A 19,155-nucleotide genomic window follows, 5' to 3' on the forward strand; every position below is an offset into this window, starting at 1 on the left:
CAGGTCATGATCTCTCAGTCAGTGAGTTCAAGCCCCGCGTCGAGCTCTGTGCTGACAGCTCAGAGCCTAGAGCCTATTTCAGATTCTGTGTCTCCCTCTCTCTGACCCTCCCCCGTTCATGCTCTGTCTCTCTCTGTCTCAAAAATAAATAAACGTTAAAAAAAAAAATTTTTTTTAAAAAGATAGTACCTGACAAATATCATAAATAATGTTATAAAATCATTTGTGATCTGTACTTAGAAAAAGCAAAAGTAAATGGCTAACAATATAAGTATCACTATCCAAAAATTCCATAACCAGATTTTTAAATAATTCTTATTTTATAATTTTTAAAAATTATTTTTAAATAATTTTCAAAAGAAAAATAAATAATTTTCGGGGCACCTGGGTGGCTCAGTCGGTTAGGCGTCCGACTTCAGCTCAGGTCATGATCTCGTGGTCCGTGAGTTCGAGCCCCGTGTCGGGCTCTGTGCTGACAGCTCAGAGCCTGGAGCCTGTTTCCGATTCCGTGTCTCCCTCTCTCTCTGACCCTCCCCCATTCATCCTCTGTCTCTCTCGGTCTCAAAAATAAATAAACATAAAAAAAAATTTAAAAAAAGAAAAATAAATAATTTTCAACAACTACAATGGTTTGAAATATTCTCATATATTATCTCACCACTAGTCTCAATTTCCAGTTGTAGGGTCTATCTTTAAGTGATGAAGAACTGACTAAAACATCCAGAAATTGTCTCTCCCTTGTACCAATTATAACCACATAGCCAATATTTGGGCCAACGGTGAGTCATTCAAGGAAAATAGATTAATAAAGGAAATTAAACTAGTCACTGATGGGTGCCTGGGTGGTTCAGTCATTTGACCTTCCAATTCTTGATTTTGGCTCAGGTCAAGATCCCAGGGTCAAGGGATGGAGCCCTGCCATGGGCTCTGCCCTGGGTGTGGAGCCTGCTTGAGATTCTCTCTCACTCTGCCCCTCTTTCCCATATGCTCGCTCTCTCTCTCAAATGAATAAACAAACCAGTCACTGAGAAAGCTACTTAGCTTCATCAGAAATTAGTAAAGTTATGGGTCACCTGGGTGGCTCAGTAGGTTAAGTGTCCCACTCCTGATATTGGCACAGGTTGTGATATGGAGCCTCGTGTCAGTGTGGAGCCTACTTAGGATTCTCTCCCTCCCTTTCTCAAAGTAAATAAATAAACATTAAAAAAATTAGTAAATGGGGCGCCTGGGTGGCGCAGTCGGTTAAGCGTCCGACTTCAGCCAGGTCACGATCTCGCGGTCCGTGAGTTCGAGCCCCGCGTCGGGCTCTGGGCTGATGGCTCAGAGCCTGGAGCCTGTTTCCGATTCTGTGTCTCCCTCTCTCTCTGCCCCTCGCCCGTTCATGCTCTGTCTCTCTCTGTCCCAAAAATAAATAAACGTTGAAAAAAAAAAATTAAAAAAAAAAAAATTAGTAAAGTTAAAATTAAGCTTTTAAAAATTCTTGAGTTTTTTTTTTTAACGTTTATTTACTTTTAAGAGACAGAGACAGAGCATGAGCAGGAGAGGGGCAGAGAGAGAGGGAGACACAGAATCTGAAGCAGGCTCCAGGCTCTGAGCTGTCAGCACAGAGCCTAACGCGGGGCTCGAACTCACAAACAGCAAGATCATGACCTGAGCCAAGGTCAGATGCTTAACAGACTGAGCCATCCAGGCGCCCCAAAAATTCTTGAGTGTTTTCTTGTCTGCCCAGTATATAGAGAGGTTATCTGACTTTAGACTAAATCACATTAATTTTAAAAATAATGAAAAGAGGAAATTTTTCTTCTTTTCTTTGGGTAAACAAAAATGTAAAACTGAAACGACTAATAGTTACTGTGTACCAGGCATTATGACCTAAATGCTTCTGTACATTAAATTACTTAATCCTCACAACCACTCTCCCCATTATAAAGATGGGAAAAATGAGGCTTTCTGAGGCTGTGGAACTGGAACCATGTAGTTTTAAATAATCTCAAAAGGTAAAGCACTATCTAATCAAAATGGTCAAGGAATGAAACTAAGACACAAATAGATAACCAACTGTCAAAGAATCAGAATACAACAAACCACACTTAATAAAAGTTTACTTGACTAAAAGTGAAGGATTCAGAAACATACTCTAAGATCTCGTGATGCCTAGAAGCCAATGTTACAACCAATTCTGCTGTGAATTTCTAAGAGATTGGGTTGTGTACACACTACCTTTGTAATCCACTCTGAAAGTCACTTCTTATAATGAATTCCCATAGTTTATCACTTGTCTCCTCACATTTCAAAAGAAAACTTTTAGTTAATGAAGTCCAGTGGTGCTCTAAAGTATGGATAAATGTAAATGCATTTTAATTATACTTCTTATTTTGACCTAGTTGGAGTAAAAAGGGTAAAAAGCAAATAGACTGGTTTTATAAAACATTTATAAAGTAAGTTAGAGACAAAACAGTAAGAAGACTCTGAACAAAATTACTCCAACATCTCTCAGAAATTTAAGTACCTCTGCTCCAATGTTTCCATAAAAACAACTACTAAATTACCCCACAATCTTCTGATATAATTCCACCAGAAAAGTCAAAATGGGGCACCTGGCTGGTTCAGTCTGTAGAGCATGCAACTCTTGATCCCTGGATCATGAGTTCAAGCCCCATGCTGGGTGCAGAGTTTACTTAAAAAAAAAAAAAAGTCAAGGGGCACCTGGGTGGTTCAGTCAGTTAAGCGTCAGACTCTTGGTTTTGGCTCAGGTCATGATCTCACAGTTCGTGGGTTGGAGCCCCTTGTTGGGCTCCATGCTGGCAGTACAGAGCCTGCTTGGGATTCTCTCCCTTCCTTATTTGCAAGAGCGCAGGCTCTAGCTCTCTAAGTGAATAAATAAACTTTAAAAAAAAAAAAGTCAAAATAATCATTAAGATACATATTAGGCACCTCTTTAAAATATTTTACATTTGGGGCGCCTGGGTGGCTCAGTTGGTCAGCATTTGACTTCGGCTCAGGTCATGATCTCACAGTCCGTGGGTTCGAGCCCCACATCAGGCTCTATGCTGACAGCTCAGAGCCTGGAGCCTGCTTCAGATTCTGCATCTCCTTCTCTCTCTGACCCTCCTCCACTCACACTGTCTCTCTCTCTCAAAAAAGTAAATAAACATTAAAAAAAATTTTTTTAATTTACATTTATCACCCAATTGTACCACATGTATATTAAGTTAAATCATCCCAGTTACTACTAATTTAAATTTGCATTTAAATTCGTTTAAAGTAAGTATATACAATATTAGTATATATATTCTTCTGCCTTTAATAAAAAAGGAAGGACTACTGAGACAGCTTAGTGGCCCAAGTCAGAGAAGGTAGTTTTAAACAGAGTTAATTGGATTGGAATTTTCATTGTTGACATCAAAATAAAATGTTATTCAACAAAATAGTTCAAGTGAGGTACTACCTCATATCTCATTTCAGTTAATAACTCCAATCTGAGAGCATTACACAAGCACTGATTAAGCATCTTTCCAAGAAGGAACGGTGCATAGTTACTTCTTTGCTAGTCACAGATTCCAAAGGAGTATGTGCTTTGTGGCAACAGGACTGGACTCCTGTACTTTCACACCCTAATAATTGTTATAACTCCTGAAGCAGTTGGGGCACTCCCAACCTCTGGATTAGAGAAAACACTAAGCTAAATTCTAATAAAACGAGTCCATGTAAATAAGCCTGAAAAATTAAAATTGCTACCTGTACATAAGCATCATTATGATCAATCATCAAAAAGTCTACTGAGGGCCTACTATGTGCAAAGCTCAGTGAAAGGAACTGAGGGGAGTACTGGCTAAAACAGCTTAGCTTCTGATGAAGAAGCTCTGATCCAATTAGGTAAAGATACAGACTAGTGAAATTAAGAACTAAGAGGGGCACCTGGGTGGCTCAGTCGGTTAAGCGTCCGACTTCAGCTCAGGTCGCGATCTCGCGGTCCGCGAGTTCGAGCCCCGCGTCGGGCTCTGGGGTGATGGCTCAGAGCCTGGTGCCTGCTTCCGACTCTGTGTCTCCCTCTCTCCCTGCCCCTCCCCCGTTCATGCTGTGTCTCTCTCTGTCTCAAAAATAAATAAACGTTAAAAAAAATTAAAAAAAAAAAAAAAAAGAACTAAGAACATAAAAGGTATTGGCACTACAAGCGGCAAGATTTTTTTTAGGGGGGGGGGAAGCTTTTGACCCACCAGGGTAGATAAGATACATGCCAGTGTAACTTCCCAAGAACACGAGGGTTATCAGCAACAAATGTCAAAATGTTGAGAAGATTTACTTTTGCAAAGTAAATTTATGAAGTCAGCATAGACTTCATAGAGGGGAATTGAGCTGAGCCTTGAAGGATGGAAAAGTTTAAATAGTTAAACAGCACAAGAACAGAAAAGGACAAATGATAATGGGAACAAAGGTGCTGAATGGGAATGTGATCATTAAATATTTATTAAATACCTACTACATGTCAGTCACTGTTTCAGGTACTAGGTATACACTAATGAACAAAACAGATGAGTTCCCTGCTCTTGTGAAGTCTCGTGAGGAAGGCGAATAATAATTATGCAAGCAGATATATATCATTATAAATTATGATAGGTGCTGTGAAGGGAGGCAACAGATGCTAGTAACAGGGAATAACGGAAAAGGACTAGCAAAATAAGATGATGAGGGAAAGTATTTCTGATACATCTGCTGAGGCTTGAGGAAGGCAGCCAGGCAAAGAACAGGGAAAAGAGAGTTCAAGGAAGAGAGAGCCATATGTACAAAGGCCCTGTGGTAGCAAAGAGCTTATCAAGGATAAATAAGAAGCTGATATGATTGAAGACTGGCAGAAGGTGAAGCTGGAATAGTAGGCAGGGGCCAGATTATACAAGACATCATATGCCAAGATAAAGAGTTTGAATCTGATTTTTATTCCAAGCCCTAAAAAACTTTTAAAAGTTTTTGCTACTCACAAACATATTGTTGAATAAAAGGAACCAGACTCAAAACAGTATGCACTGTATGATTCCAGTTTACAAAAGTACAAAACAGGCAAAACTAATATACACTGTTAGAAGTCACCCAGGGAGGTGAAAGGGAGGCAGGAACTGGAAAGGAACTCAGCAGGGACTTCTGGGTACCAGTTCTTGACCTAGGTGCCAGTTACATAGATATATTCAGTTTGTGGGAAAAAAAAAAAAAAATGATCAAATTGTACATGTGTATTTTTCTAAACATATGTTATATATCTTATATATAACTTAAATAACAAGATATGATTTTTAAAATTTTTAATGCAAGTTTTTAATAATGTTTTAAAAATATTACTCTGTTCAGATAAAATGGGAATAGAGGAGCACACCCAAATATGTTATGATTGACAGATTAACCTGATGGAAACTCTTAGATTCATATAAAATAGGGAAAGGGGTAAGTCAAATAGCCAGAGAATACAAAGTACCATGTTCATAAAGAATAAACACAGGACTTGGGAAGGGACTTAAGCAATAAAAAATGAGCTATAAATAGGGGCGCCTGGGTGGCTCAGTCGGTTGAGCGACTGACTTCAGCTCAGGTCACGATCTTGCAATCTGTGGGTTTGAGCCCCGTGTCGGGCTCTGTGCTGACAGCTCGGAGCCTGGAGCCTGCTTCGGATTCTGTCTCCCTCTTTCTGACCCTCCCCCACTCATGCTCTGTCTCTCTCTCTGTCAAAAATAAATAAACATTAAAAAAAAAAATGAGCTGGGGCACCTGGGTGGCTCAGTCAGTTGAGCGTCTGACTTTGGCTCAGGTCATGATCTTGCGGTCCACGAGTTCGAGCCCCGCGTCGGGCTCTGTGCTGACAGCTCGGAGCCTGGAGCCTGTTTCAGATTCTGTGTCTCCCTCTCTCTCTGACCCTCCCCCATTCATGCTCTGTCTCTCTCTGTCTCAAAAATAAATAAATATTTTTTTAAAAAATGAGCTATAAATGCCTTAGAATGAAAGGAAGAATCTCTAGAAATTAAGAAAGGAATAGCTAAAGACAGCAATGCCTAAAAGATTAACAATGCTTGTTTTGTTATCTTTTGGCTTATATTTTAATATGGTTATTTCCAAGCTCTTCCCTTGACCCCTCAACCCTAATACACAAAGAGTATAATGAAAATGATCCCAAACTTGAGCAACCATTCACATATGAGCTCAAATGAATGGCCTCCACCCCTTACTATCTCTGGCAGTAACTGCTCTGAGCTCAGCTTCCTCACGTAAGAAGAGGATAATAACTACCAACAGAGTTATTACTTTCTCCCTATCACCACCCAAAATATTGAGCTGTAAACTGGTATTTTAATTATTATTTCCTAATGATATACTGAGAGCCCATGGTTGCTGAGTTTCCATTCTCAAGACTGACAAGTGGAAAAGAAGGATTATAGAACGGTCAACGTGTAGAAACAGAATGGATAAGGAGAAACCCCTGGACTGGGAGTGGTCCAGTGACCTGAGAAATTATGAGAAGGAAAAAATAATGTTAGGTCTTCCCAAAAAGACACAATTTCTACCTGATGTATTCCTCTTGTGGAATAGTAGCTAAAAGAAGTTAGACATAAACACTAAGGATATTCTGTCATAGGTGGAAGGGCAAGGCCTTCAATTATTTTATAGCATCCCCACCCTTAAGAATTACTTGAACTATAATGTGTAAAGCACTTCTTAAGTAGAGCCAAAGATGTTAAGTTTTATATTTCAGGTGGTAGCATTTCAAAAAGAAACAAAAATAAAAGTTCTACTCCTTAATCAATCTTTGGGTAATTTTCCCCCCACAACATATATCCCATTGTCCTAAAATGAAACCTGATTCCTCATGAATTTCTTTCCCCTGATATAACCAGGGTTCCTATCTCTACCAGTCTTTCTCTTCTCATACACCTCACCAATAAATAACTATGATGTCCCTGTTTCCTACAAAGTTGGCACACTGACTCTCTAGTACTCACTCTGATCTCATCAGTTTGATTCAGAACACAGAAACTTCACAGCATTCCCAAGGATCACTCTGCTAACCAATATCTTAAAAACAACATGCAGTTTAAACAATGATGGCAGTCACAGTGATTACACAATTGGATACATTTGTCAAAGCTCATCAAACTGTACACTTAAAACTGATGAATTTCACTGTATGTAAGTTAGACCTTGACAAAGCTGATTTTTCTTTTTTATTTTAGAGAATGAGAGCACGAGCAGGGGAGAGGGACAAAGGAGAAAGAGAATCTTAAGCAGGATCCAGACTCAGAGCAGAGCCTGGAGTGGGGCTCGATCCCACAAACCTGGGATCATGACCTGAGCCTAAATCAAGAGTCAGACGCTCAACCAACTAAACCACCCAGGCGCCCCAATAAAGCTGATTCTTAAAAAATGAATGCATGGGGCGCCTGGGTGGCGCAGTCGGTTAAGCGTCCGACTTCAGCCAGGTCACGATCTCGCGGTCCGTGAGTTCGAGCCCCGCGTCGGGCTCTGGGCTGATGGCTCAGAGCCTGGAGCCTGTTTCCGATTCTGTGTCTCCCTCTCTCTCTGCTCCTCCCCCGTTCATGTTCTGTCTCTCTCTGTCCCAAAAATAAATAAACGTTGAAAAAAAAAAAATTTTTAAAAAAATGAATGCATGCACATCTTCAGCAAATATTTACTGAGCATCTATTATGTGCATCAAAGTTTAGACCATATCTTTCAGCTTGACTATCTGGGTCCTACCTGTTAAGTAATATGCTTTACTCACAAGCTGACACTGTCCCAAAAAGTCATGTTACATGAAAGAAAAATGGTTCAGTTTCAGACCATGAATGTTACCCTAACAGTCACGCCTCTACAGTGGAAGGACCATTAGCTACCCATCATCTTCCATTACATAAACCATATCTAGGATCACACTGGCACTCTGTATTTCAATACAAATGCTTCCTTCGTTCAAAAAAAAAAAAAAAAAGATTAAGTACCTACTATATGGAGAACACACAACTAGCACAGCCTTATATGTTTGTCTTTCTACCAAAAAACAAAAACATCTCAAAAGCATACTGACAACATTGCTGGAAGAAAAGAAGGGAACACTATTGGGGAACAGACTTAACGGACTTGAGTCTACAGTCCAAGGTGACCCAGTGGCTCAGTCAAAGGCCTAGAAACTAATGCACTATGCATGACGGAGAGAACCGTGGAACTCAGAAACAGACTTGGGTTTGCATTCCAGCTCTGCTTCTTACCAGCTGTATTTGTAAACTTACGAAAGTCACTTTACCTTCTGACCCTCAGTTTGCCCATCTGTGAACCAGGGACGCCAACTAGCACCTCGCAGCATTGTTGCGAAGACTATATGAGAGATATGCCACCTGGCACAATTCCTGGGCACAGAGTAAGCAACTCAACAATATCATTAGTTCCCTTTCTTGCTCTTAAGTTACTTAAGAGTAAGAAAATACCTGTGAATCAAGGTAATCCACAATCCCCGTTAGTAATCACAGAACAGAGAACCCGCATTTGCTGCCTTGTTCATACTCTAATCAACTCCTTCCCCGTCCCACTACTTCCAGTTTTTCAAACCTTAGTTACTATGTTTAGAAAAGTGATTTAATTTTAGAAACTTGGAAAATTCTTCTGAGTAAATCAAGCAAAACCTTAATCTGCCCCAAGGGGAATCCTGAGCAAAATAATTATTTCTGACAAAAGCATTTTCTATGGGAGTTATTTAATCTAGCCACACGAATGCCACCGAAGCTGCACACAAAGTGACAGAAAATAATCTGGAACATACTCCGAAGAGAAATATCCTCCTAAACACCCAAACGTCTCCCTCCCTAATCTGAGCTAATAAAATTACTAGGCGATCTGAATTCCCCCAACTCGGACACCAGCCCAGCGCCTTGGGCCGGAACTGCAGCAGTCGGTAAAATGCCCTGAACAAACCCCACCTCTCAAAATATCCCCAAAAGGCAGGGAGGTCCAGAGAGTGTTTTCTCCTCAACCAACAGATAAGGCACCAGGAGCTCAGAAGCGCAATTCTTTCCCCAAGGTCATTCAAGTCAGTGAAGGTGTGACGGCGAATCTGCAAGCAGTCTCCGGTTTTCCGAAGATTGCACTGCAGGGTTTTTTGAGTTTGTGTGTTGTTGTTTTTTTTGGGGGGGGGGGGGGGGGGGGGGGGGGGGTTGCCTATTCTCTTCCCTTCTCCCACCCTCAAGTGTGAGCACTGGTCTCGGCATTTCCGAAACAAGCCACAACAAGCTCTGCAGTGTTAGGAAAGGGGCTGACGCGAAGAAACAGATGCTCCAAAGCAAGATGGTCTTTCTCGGCTCACAGAGCCTCCTCCAAGGTTATTAAGAGAAACCGCAGGCACCTCTGAGAGCTTCAACACGGGCTCCGAATCCCCAGCCCGGCCGCTCCGGGACGCCGGGTTCCCCGCAGGCAGCCTCCGCAGCCAGAGGCCACGGGCCCCAGAAACCGCACTTCATTCCTGCGCTTCGGGAAGCCATGGCTCCTTCCCGGCCCGGGCAGGGGCGGGGGTGCGCAGGGAGGCGGGCCGCGCGCGCTGCGGAAAGTTCACCGCGGCGGCGGGCGGGGGGCGGCCCCGGCCCGGCTCGCCCGCGTCCCCCTGCAGATTCCACCATTAATTAGTCCTAAGGACTGTCTACTGGCAACTTAAACAAAGCGAATGCCTTGAATTCCTTCCCGGCCCAGCGGTCTGGCTGCGAGGCCAGCATCGACCGGGACGCGGGGCCGGCGCGGCGGGCCGACAGCTGCGGCGGCGGCGGCGGCGGGACCCCTCCCCAGCCCGCCCGCGCCCCCCGCAGCCCGGTCCCGCAGCCCGGCCCGAGCGCTCCCAAACCGCCCTCCTCCTCCTCCTCCTCCTCCTCTTCGTTCTCCTCCTCCTCGGGAGCTCCCGGGCTCTTCCTGTAAGATCACTTCCTTCCTCCCCGGGTGCCCGCGGGCCCCGCGCAGCCCCCTCCCCGGCGGTCCCGACCCCCCGCCCGGCCCGCCGCTCCCCGCCCCCACCGCGTCCCGCGCGCCCTCCCCCCCCAAAAGCCCAAACTCGGCCCGAAACTCTCCTCCGCCGCCCGAAAATGTCCCCTCGGCTCTCTGCCCCAAACATTTCTCCTCAGATTCTCGCTCCCACCAGAAGTCTCTCAGAACCTTCCCTCCCCCTCCAAAAGGAAAATTTCCAACTCCAAAAAAATTCTCAAGGTCTCGCCCCAAAAGATGACCCCCTTCCGAGTCCTTTCTCCAAAATTCCGCTCAAACTGCCCCCCACCTCAACTCCACACCCCCATAGCCCTCCCCGGGGTGCGCCCGCCGATTCTGCCCAGTCGCCCCTGGGTGCCCCGACCCCTCGCCGGGGCAGGCCGCCCCCTCCGGCCGCCCTCCGCCGCCCCCACCCGCCCGCCTCAGCCTCCCGCGCCGCGCGCCCGCCGCCTCCCCACACACCCTTCACCTCAGGGACTCCGGCCCGCGCTCCCGCCCGCCGAGGGGTCCGGCGCTCAGCTCCCGGCGTCCGGCGCCTCCTCCGGCTCCCCGGGACTGACAATGAGGGGCGGGGCCATGTGGTGGCGTCAGCACCTTGTGGGCGGGGGCCTGAGGTGGTGGGCGGGGCTTCCGGCTAGTCCCGCCCCCTTCGTTCTTTTCCCCCTTCCCAGGACTTGGACTTTGCCAAGTTTTCATTGCGTGCCTAGCTAGGTGCCCAGGGCCTGTGCTAGATGCGATGGGAAATCGAAATGGAAGACAAGGCGTCCTGCTTTCAAGAGAGGCACTCCCCAGGGAGTTGTGAGGATTAAATGAGATAATCTATGTAAAGGTGGTTAACCCAGGGCCTGGTATGGAGTAATCACTCAACAAATACTATTTCTATTACTCAGCAAATGTGGAAAAGGCACTCAGCTTGGAGACATGGGTTCCAGTCCCCAGCTCTGCTATTAATTCATTGTGTGACCCTAGACAAGTCTTTGTCCATCTGTGTTCCTCACTTTTACCTTAAGATGGGAAGGAGTGATGACCAGATGATCTCAAAAGTCCCTCCAATAATTCTGTGACACATTTCCTGTGGAGCTACTATGTGCAAGGTACCTGGGGGCCCAGAGAAATAGGGAGGGGGACCTTTGAAGGGAGCCCAAAACCCACAGCCAACGTGGTACAGGACACAGACACAGGCACACTCCCCCCCACAGATGCCCTCCCACGTGCTGGCACAGGGCTGAATTCACAAGCCAGGACACAGATGCACTGAAGGCTGCTTCCTCTCTGACTGCAGCAGCATAGCTGGTCTCTTGAGACATCTCTTGTGTAAGCTCCTTATTGCCTACGGAATAAAGGCCAAAGCCCTGGCCTGGTCTGGTCTCTTCCTACCTTATACACACACACAGACATACACACACTGTAAAGTTTATCCAAACTTCCACTCGCACACCCACTGCTTTCCCACATCTGTCCCATTGCTCATGCTCTTCCCTTGCTGTCTCATCTCCACTTAGAGCTCCTCCTAGCTTCCCCCATCCAGAAGCCAACTCTCCCTGCCTGAATACCCGAATACCTGTGTATTATGTTTAACTCTCATGTGGGCATGAACACATTTTAATTTGTATCCAATTGACCTCCTGTGTGTTCCTTAGCACTCCCTCACTTCCTTTAGGTCAGCAACCACACATGTTTGTTGGGGCCAGAAAACCCTGGGATTATATACCCACGTTCGGGCTCTCTTTGAGCCTCATTCTTCTCCTGTGTAAAATGGGGATATTAATATAGTCCTTGTTTGTTCTGAAATTACATAAAACACTGTGTGGAAAGCACCAGGCACAACGTTCCAGAAAGGATGTAGTTGTCATTCTTATTTTCATTATTATCAAAATTATTTCCAGCTCCAAACACCACAGAGCACCCCTAGTGATAATCACTTCATAGTGGTTAGACATCTGAGGTCCCGAGAGAGGAAGAGGCTCACTAAAAGTGGCCCTACAGAGCATTGCCATTGGAACAAGAGCCCACACTCCAGTTTCTAGACCCCAGGGGGAATCTGTGGAGTCACATCTGATGCCCCCAAGGATCAGTCAGCACCCCTCCAAGTAGGGGACAGCTTCAAGTTGAGTTCTCTCTGCAAGTTATTTGCGGCAGAGCTGACCCGTTTCTCCCTTATGCCTTTCTGCTCTCGGTTCCCTTACAAAAAGATAGATCTGTGTTCAACTGCCCTTGGCATCTCTGCAGTCCTGGACAAGAGCTGCAGCAAGGCACTGGGCGTTTCCAGAGTGCTGGCCTGTGGGAAAAGGGAAAGGGCTTTGGGATTCTGATTAATTTCCTGAGCTGCAGACAGGCAAAAATGGCTGTCCTGAAATGCTGGGCTGGTTCTCAAGGGCCCCTAACAAATTGCAGCTTATTTTTAGAAGAGGAGATTCAAAAATGCCACTTCCACGAAAAGTAAGCATGGCCACAGGATTGCTGCAGGCAAAGAAAGGGCTTTTACTCAGTCCCTCCTATGTGGGGATGCTGATTCCAAGCATTGCAAACCATTGGCAGAGAGAACCCAGGACATACAGGGGAGGTTCTGAAGACAGAACTTTCTCCCCAAGACCCATGAGTCTATCAATCACTTATTAGTTCATTCACAGCAAAAGTTTTGGCACGGAAAAGATCAGGATTCAAATCTTAGCTCCACCACTTACCAGTTGTGTGACCTTGGACTTTCAAGTCCCTCAGCCTCTCATCTGAAAAATGGAAATAATAATAGTACCTATCTCATACAGTGGCTGTGAGAATTAAATGCAGTAACATGTTCAAGAGCTTAGTTCTTAGGTGGTAGCACCTCATGCATGCCACTATATGGTGGCTACTGTTAATATTTCAACATGTCCTCCCAGAAAGGCCTATCCTGTGTTGCCCTCTGGGTCAGAAGTAGGGCTAATGGATAGTCCTGACCTCAAGAATCTCAGTCTGTAAAAGGAATGGGGTAGATTTTTGGTTCTAGGTACTTTTGACTAAGTATCTATGCTGCAAGCAATTTCGCTGCAAACATTTTCACTGCAAACATTTTCACCATATAACCCATTGGACTTAAGACAATTTTACCATAAAAGAGCAAAATAAATTGGTTGACAGTTTGATTTGATAGTTTGGTTTCATCAAACTGGTAGACAGTCTGGTTTCATTTCTCCACTGACTCGGTACTCCTCTATTTTTATATTATACAAATCCTAGCCATCATAACGGTCTCTGCTGTGGCACACAGTTTTTTTTTTAATTTTTTTTTAATGTTTATTTATTTTTGAGACAGAGAGAGACAGAGCATGAACGGGGGAGGGGCAGAGAGAGAGGGAGACACAGAATGGGAAACAGGCTCCAGGCTCTGAGCCATCAGCCCAGAGCCCAACACGGGGCTCGAACTCACAGACCGCGAGATAGTGACCTGAGCTGAAGTCAGACGCTTAACCGACTGAGCCACCCAGACGCCCCTGTGGCACACAGTTTTGAACCCATATTTCCCAGAGAACTTTGGAGCATTAATCAATGGACATGTGACAATATTCCAAAACCAGACAACAGCACAGAAGACTTTCACAACGCAATAGAAAGCTCAGTTACAAATATGCATCCTATTATTTAGAGACTGACACCTCTCTTAATAAAGGAAGATATTTTAGTGAAAAAAGAAAAAGTCGCTCAGGTAGGGCACCTGGCTGGCTCAGTAGATAGAGCATGTGACTCTTGATCTTGGCAATGTGAGTCTGAGCCCCACATTGCATGTAGTGACTACTTAAAAATAAATCTTGGGGCACCTAGGTGGCTCAGTCGGTTAAGCGTCCAACTTCGGCTCAGGTCATGATCTCACAGTCTGTGGTTTCGAGCCCCGCATTGGGCCCTGTGCTGATAGCTCAGAGCCTGGAGCCTGCTTCGGATTCTGTGTCTCCCTCTCTCTCTGCCCCTCCCCCACTCATATTTTCTCTCTCTCTCTCTCTCTCTCTCTCTCTCAAAAATAAACACTTAAAAAAATAATAAATAAATAAAATAAAATCTTTTTTTAAAAAGTCTGATGCCAAATAAGGAGAAGAATTAACAAACAAACAAACAAACAAACAAACAAAAAGTATGACACTACAAATGAAAAACTTTGAACACAAGTGCTTAGGTACAATCCACAAAATAAAAGCAGTTTTTGTGCAGTATTACAGTATTGCCATGAGTACACATACATTTTAAATGTATTCAAATATTTTGTATTTCGCAATAAAAGCTTTTTAATTTTGTTTTTCATTTTTCATTTTTAAAAATTTTTTAAATGTTTATTCTTGAGAGAGAGAGAGAGAGAAAGAGAAAGAGAGAGATAGAGCATGAGCAGGGGAGGGGCAGAGCGAGAGAGAGGGACGCAGAATCCAAAGCAGGCTCCAGGCTCTGAGCGGTCAGCATAGAGCCCGATGCAGGACTCAAGCTCACGAACCCTGAGATCATAACCTGAGCTGAAGTCAGACGCTCAACCGACTGAGCACCCAGGAGCCCTGTTTTTCATTTTTCATGTTTCACTCTATCCTTTTTAAGGAAGGTCCCTCTTTCATTTTTCATGATTTTATCTTTTATGGCAAAAACTGCCTTATGGCCAATTAGCTCGGCAGCAAAAAATGTCTGCAGCAAACATGCTTGTGACAAAGATATCTAGGGAGAAAATACCAGATGAGAGATTTTCACATATAGGCAAAAAAAGGGGTTGAGGGGCTATTAAATGAAAAGGGTAAGAGTAGAGGTCCCTGGGTGGTTCAGCTGGAGGAGCACACAACTCTTGAGTTCAAGCCCCACATCGGGGGTAGAGATTGCTTCAATAAACAAACTTTAAAAAAAGAAAAGGGATAAGACTAAGGTGCAGAATTATAGGCATAGTGGGTTATAACTTATATGCTCAGTACATGCCTAAAAAATGGAGAATACAGAGAATGAAATAGGAGGCTTTCACCTTTTTTCTTTCTTTATGATTTGCTTTTTCTATGTGTGTGTGTGGGTGTGTGTGTGTGTGTGTGTGTAGCAGGAACTTTCAAAAAAGACTCTACTATATTCTGAGAGAGAGGAAAGGGGATGAAAACACAGCTACAGGGGTGACTGGCTGGCTCAACCAGTACAGCATGTGACCCTTGATCTCCAAGTTGTGAGTTCAAGCCCCACAATGGGTGTGGAGCCTACTTAAAATAAAAAATTGTTTAAATATACTTTAAAAAAGAAAAGAAAAGAAAACACAACTACAAGGCCATTGGCAGTGGGCATCTGAACTAACTGTGCACACTGCCATAGAAAGTTCCACATGGGCACCTGGATGGCTCAGTCAGTTGAGCGGCCAGCTTCGCTCAAGTCAAGATCTCACAGCTTGTGAATTCAAGCCCCACATAGGCTCACTGCTGTCAGCACAGCTTCAGATCCTCTGTCCCCCTCTCTCTACCCCCCCCAAAATAAAAATTTAATTAATTAATTAATTAATTAAAAAACAAAACTCCATAAGTTCCATCTCATTCCAGGGAAGGCCCCTGCCCAGACAATTCTCACCTTCTCCCCACTCTCCAGCCCTTAGCTGCACATGAACTTTCAGTCCCACAACCAAAGGCAAGCCTCCTAACAAAACCTCCAGAAACCACAGCAGGGCCAGGAGAAACGACTTTAAAGTAGGAAGAATTTTTTGCTGCCTGTCCTGTGCCCCTCACAAAGAATAACAATTTGCTGGCATTTTGTGTCTATGGTGCCTAAACTTGCACTTTCATCTTTCCTCATATCTTTCTGCAATTCAATTTTTTTATGAGGAGCATACATTATTTGGTCACCAGAAAAAATGCAGTAAAGATAGGTATAAAAAGAAAGCTAACCAAGCTGGTGTTGGTTCACTTTTGTTGGTAGCAAACAATAAATTACAACATTGTGGTCGAGGCCAGTGCTAAGTCTCTTAAGAATCATAGACAGTGAGAGTGGGGGGGTGCCTGGGTGGCTCAGTCGGTTGGGCGGCCGACTTCGGCTCAGGTCATGATCTCGCGGTCCGTGAGTTCGAGCCCCGCGTCGGGCTCTGTGCTGACAGCTCGGAGCCTGGAGCCTGTTTCGGATTCTGTGTCTCCCTCTCTCTGACCCTCCCCCGTTCGTGCTCTGTCTCAAAAATAAATAAACATTAAAAAATTAAAAAAAAAAAAAACTGAGAGTGGGAAGGGATAAACTTGCCCTCAATTTCTCTTACTCTCCCCCACATGGCATGATTTTCAGTCCCTTCACATTGCAGGCCACCCACCAATATCTGCATTTCATTCATCCATTCCACAAACACTTATGGATCCTTTACTATAGACCAAGCATCATACTGGGCACTTCACAGGAATTATCTGATACAGGTTATAGAGGTCATTATTCCTACCTTGTAGATTAGGAAAACAAGGCTCAGAGGAGGTAAGGTAACTCGCCCAAATTCTCACATCTAGTGGGATCTAAATCAAGACCTTCACAACATCAAAGCCCATTTCCTAAAGAATGTGGGCTGAATTCCAAAGCTAATGACTTATGTCCTTGAGCAGCCATTATTTCGTGGATGGCCTTGGGCAAGTCACTGAACTCTTCTCAGCAGCGGTGTCCCCATCTCTGTGGGATGAGGCTTTACCCAGATATTTTACCAGTTAAGTACTTTGTAAGTTATAATACATAATGCAGAGGGAAGTAAGTGTTCCCATCAACTCTGGAGAGACTGAGTCTCACTCATCTTTAGATCTCTTGGTGCTTTCCTCATTAGTGTTTCTCCCCCTTGGTGTTTATTCCTATTAGTGTTTATCCCCCATTAGCACATTTAGGACAATCCTACTTGCAGGAACTCTGTCATTACCCCACTAGCCTGGGACCTCCTTCAGGTCAGAAATGATACTTACTCCTTTCTGGTCCCTTTCTGCCCCCACTGCAGCATCTGGCATGTAGCCCTCCAGATTCCCTCCCTCTTTTATTTATTTCATAACAAATGTCTGAGAGCCTAACATGTGCCAGGCACTGCACATACTATAAGAGAGCAAAGGGCCCTGCCTTCCTGGAGGGAAGGGGGGATGGGGTAGAGAGACAAAATAACATTAAACACAATTAGTTACTTAAAAACAATTGCATTAAGCACCACAGAGCATCAGGTTTGGGAAATGTGGGGTGGGAATCTAACTGAATCCAGGACAGAGGGAAGGCTTCCTAGAGGAGGTGGCCTTGAAGCTCAGAAAGGCTAAGAAATTAGCTCAAGATCACACAGCTGCTAAGCACACAAGCTGGGATTTTAACCTAGAAATGCCTGACTCCAAAGTCCATGCTGTGCCTCCTGGAGAACACTGCCTTTTATCTCCTTCATCGTATTCTTCCCTGTTTAACACTGGATGCTCTAAAGCGATGGTTTTCCCAGGTTTGGGGATCAGACATTCCTTTGACATCTATGAAACCTCTCCCAGGAATTACATGCATACTACAGACCCACAATATCTTGCCTACAATTTCAAAAGGTTCACAGGCATCCTGAGGCCCAGATTTAGAACTCACACCATGGAGGACCATAGGGCTTTACAGTGAGAATCTCAGAACCTCCCAAAGAGACACCACCAGGGTTCCATAGGGACCTCAAATCCCCAGACTGACCCCAGAAACTCTATGGAAATATTCTCAAGATCCAGAAGAAAAATCCTGGGATCCTGTAGAAAACCCAAGTCTCTCCCGGGTAGCTGCAGGACACTGCAGAGATATTCTCAAGATGCTATAGGCTGTAGAGGAACCTCCAGTCCTCATAAAGCTGGAGTCCCTGAGGAGGAACCGGGGAGCCTTAGAAAGCTATGGGTCTTAACCCTTTTTGGGTCACTGACACCTTTAAAACTCTGAGCAAAAATGCAATACACAGCATGTTACACACAAAAGCAAGAGGTTCACAGACCTCCGGGAGTCCCCGGATTCAGATCTCCTGTTCCTGAGCTTCCATTAGAACCTGAACCCCTCAAGAGCCTGGCCCAGGACCACAGACTGAAGGCACCCACTTCAGAGTCCCAGCAGGTCGCGGGTCGAAGCCGGTCTTGCCGTTTGCTAGCCATGACCTTGGACCACTCACCTACAAACCCTCAGGCCTCAGCGACCTCTCCTCCCCAACCCAGCCCCGGCGGCGTGGGCTCCGAGCCGGGCCGGGCGGCGGTGTCGAGGAATCGGAATCTGCGCGCTCGCTGCACCGGGAGTGCGGACGGCGGGGGAGGCGGCGCGCTTGCCGCAGTGACAGCTCCGCGCGGCCGCGAGCCTGGGAAGCCGGCAGTGCGGGGCGCGCTCGCGGCCTTTCCCACCCACCGGGCAGGGCGTGCCCGCCAGCCGGCTTCCTGCAGTCGAGGGCCGGGGAGGAGGGAAGGCGCAGAGGGGCCCGGGGCCTGGCAGGCCTGGTTCCTGGCTTTCTCTGCACGTTTCCTGAGCAGGACCGCCGGGGGATGGGACCCAGCACAAACCTCCTTCCTGGGGAACGCGGCCAGGAAATCGCGTCCTTGCTAACTCAGGTTCCTCCTCTCTGCCGGAAGGTGCTGACTGCCATCCACAATCTTTCAGTCCTTACGAACTGGGTGTGATGTGACCCACTTACCCCAGGAAGCACCGGAGAGACGACGACATGGCAGACCGCAGACCCCACAACACAGCAAAACTCCAGCCCTGTGGTGTACGTTCAATGAACTCCGTCCTACGGATGAGAAAGCTGAGGCTTAACCATTGGAATGACCTACGCAAGGTCATCGTTAAAGTACTGCTAGGCATAAAATAAAGTGTTTACTGCATACCACTGTGCTACGAATGTTCTAGATATAATTGTGCCATTGAGCCCTCAGAATCTATGAAGATAACATTGTCCCTATTTTACAAATGAGAAAACTGAGAACCAGAAGCCAAGTGGCTTCTCCAGTGTCACACAGCTAAAAGCAAGAGTTAAAAAGTAGACTCCAGTCTCCTGTTTTCGGGGCTCAGACCATTCTGCTATCCTGCTTCCCAGATATCCTGCATCAACACATTAGAGCCTAGTAACCTGAGGGCCAGAACCTTGTCTCATTTGTTTTTGGGCCCCGAAAACCCCTCCTGGAGCTTGGCACAAAATAGGTATTCTGAGATTACTATAGAGCCCAGCACAGAAGCTCAAAATTAGAAGGACTAGTAGGA

General features: G+C 45.3%; 1 protein-coding gene across 3 annotated transcripts in view; it reads right to left on the minus strand.

Moving 5' to 3' along the window:
• The window catches only part of LUZP1 (leucine zipper protein 1), a 105,576-nt gene extending 87,445 nt beyond the window's left edge, over nucleotides 1-18,131 (minus strand). The window contains exon 1 of one of the 3 annotated variants that reach the window (XM_030324865.2): nucleotides 18,080-18,131. The gene's annotated coding sequence lies outside the window, so the exon portion shown is untranslated. Of the gene's footprint in view, nucleotides 1-10,462; nucleotides 10,534-18,079 lie in introns of those variants that run through there. The other 2 variants (XM_030324864.2, XM_030324869.2) reach the window with 2 other exon arrangements.
• Nucleotides 18,132-19,155: the final 1,024 nt, after the last annotated feature.

The sequence above is a fragment of the Lynx canadensis genome, chromosome C1, assembly GCF_007474595.2.
Source record: "Lynx canadensis isolate LIC74 chromosome C1, mLynCan4.pri.v2, whole genome shotgun sequence".
Lineage (NCBI taxonomy): Eukaryota > Metazoa > Chordata > Mammalia > Carnivora > Felidae > Lynx > Lynx canadensis.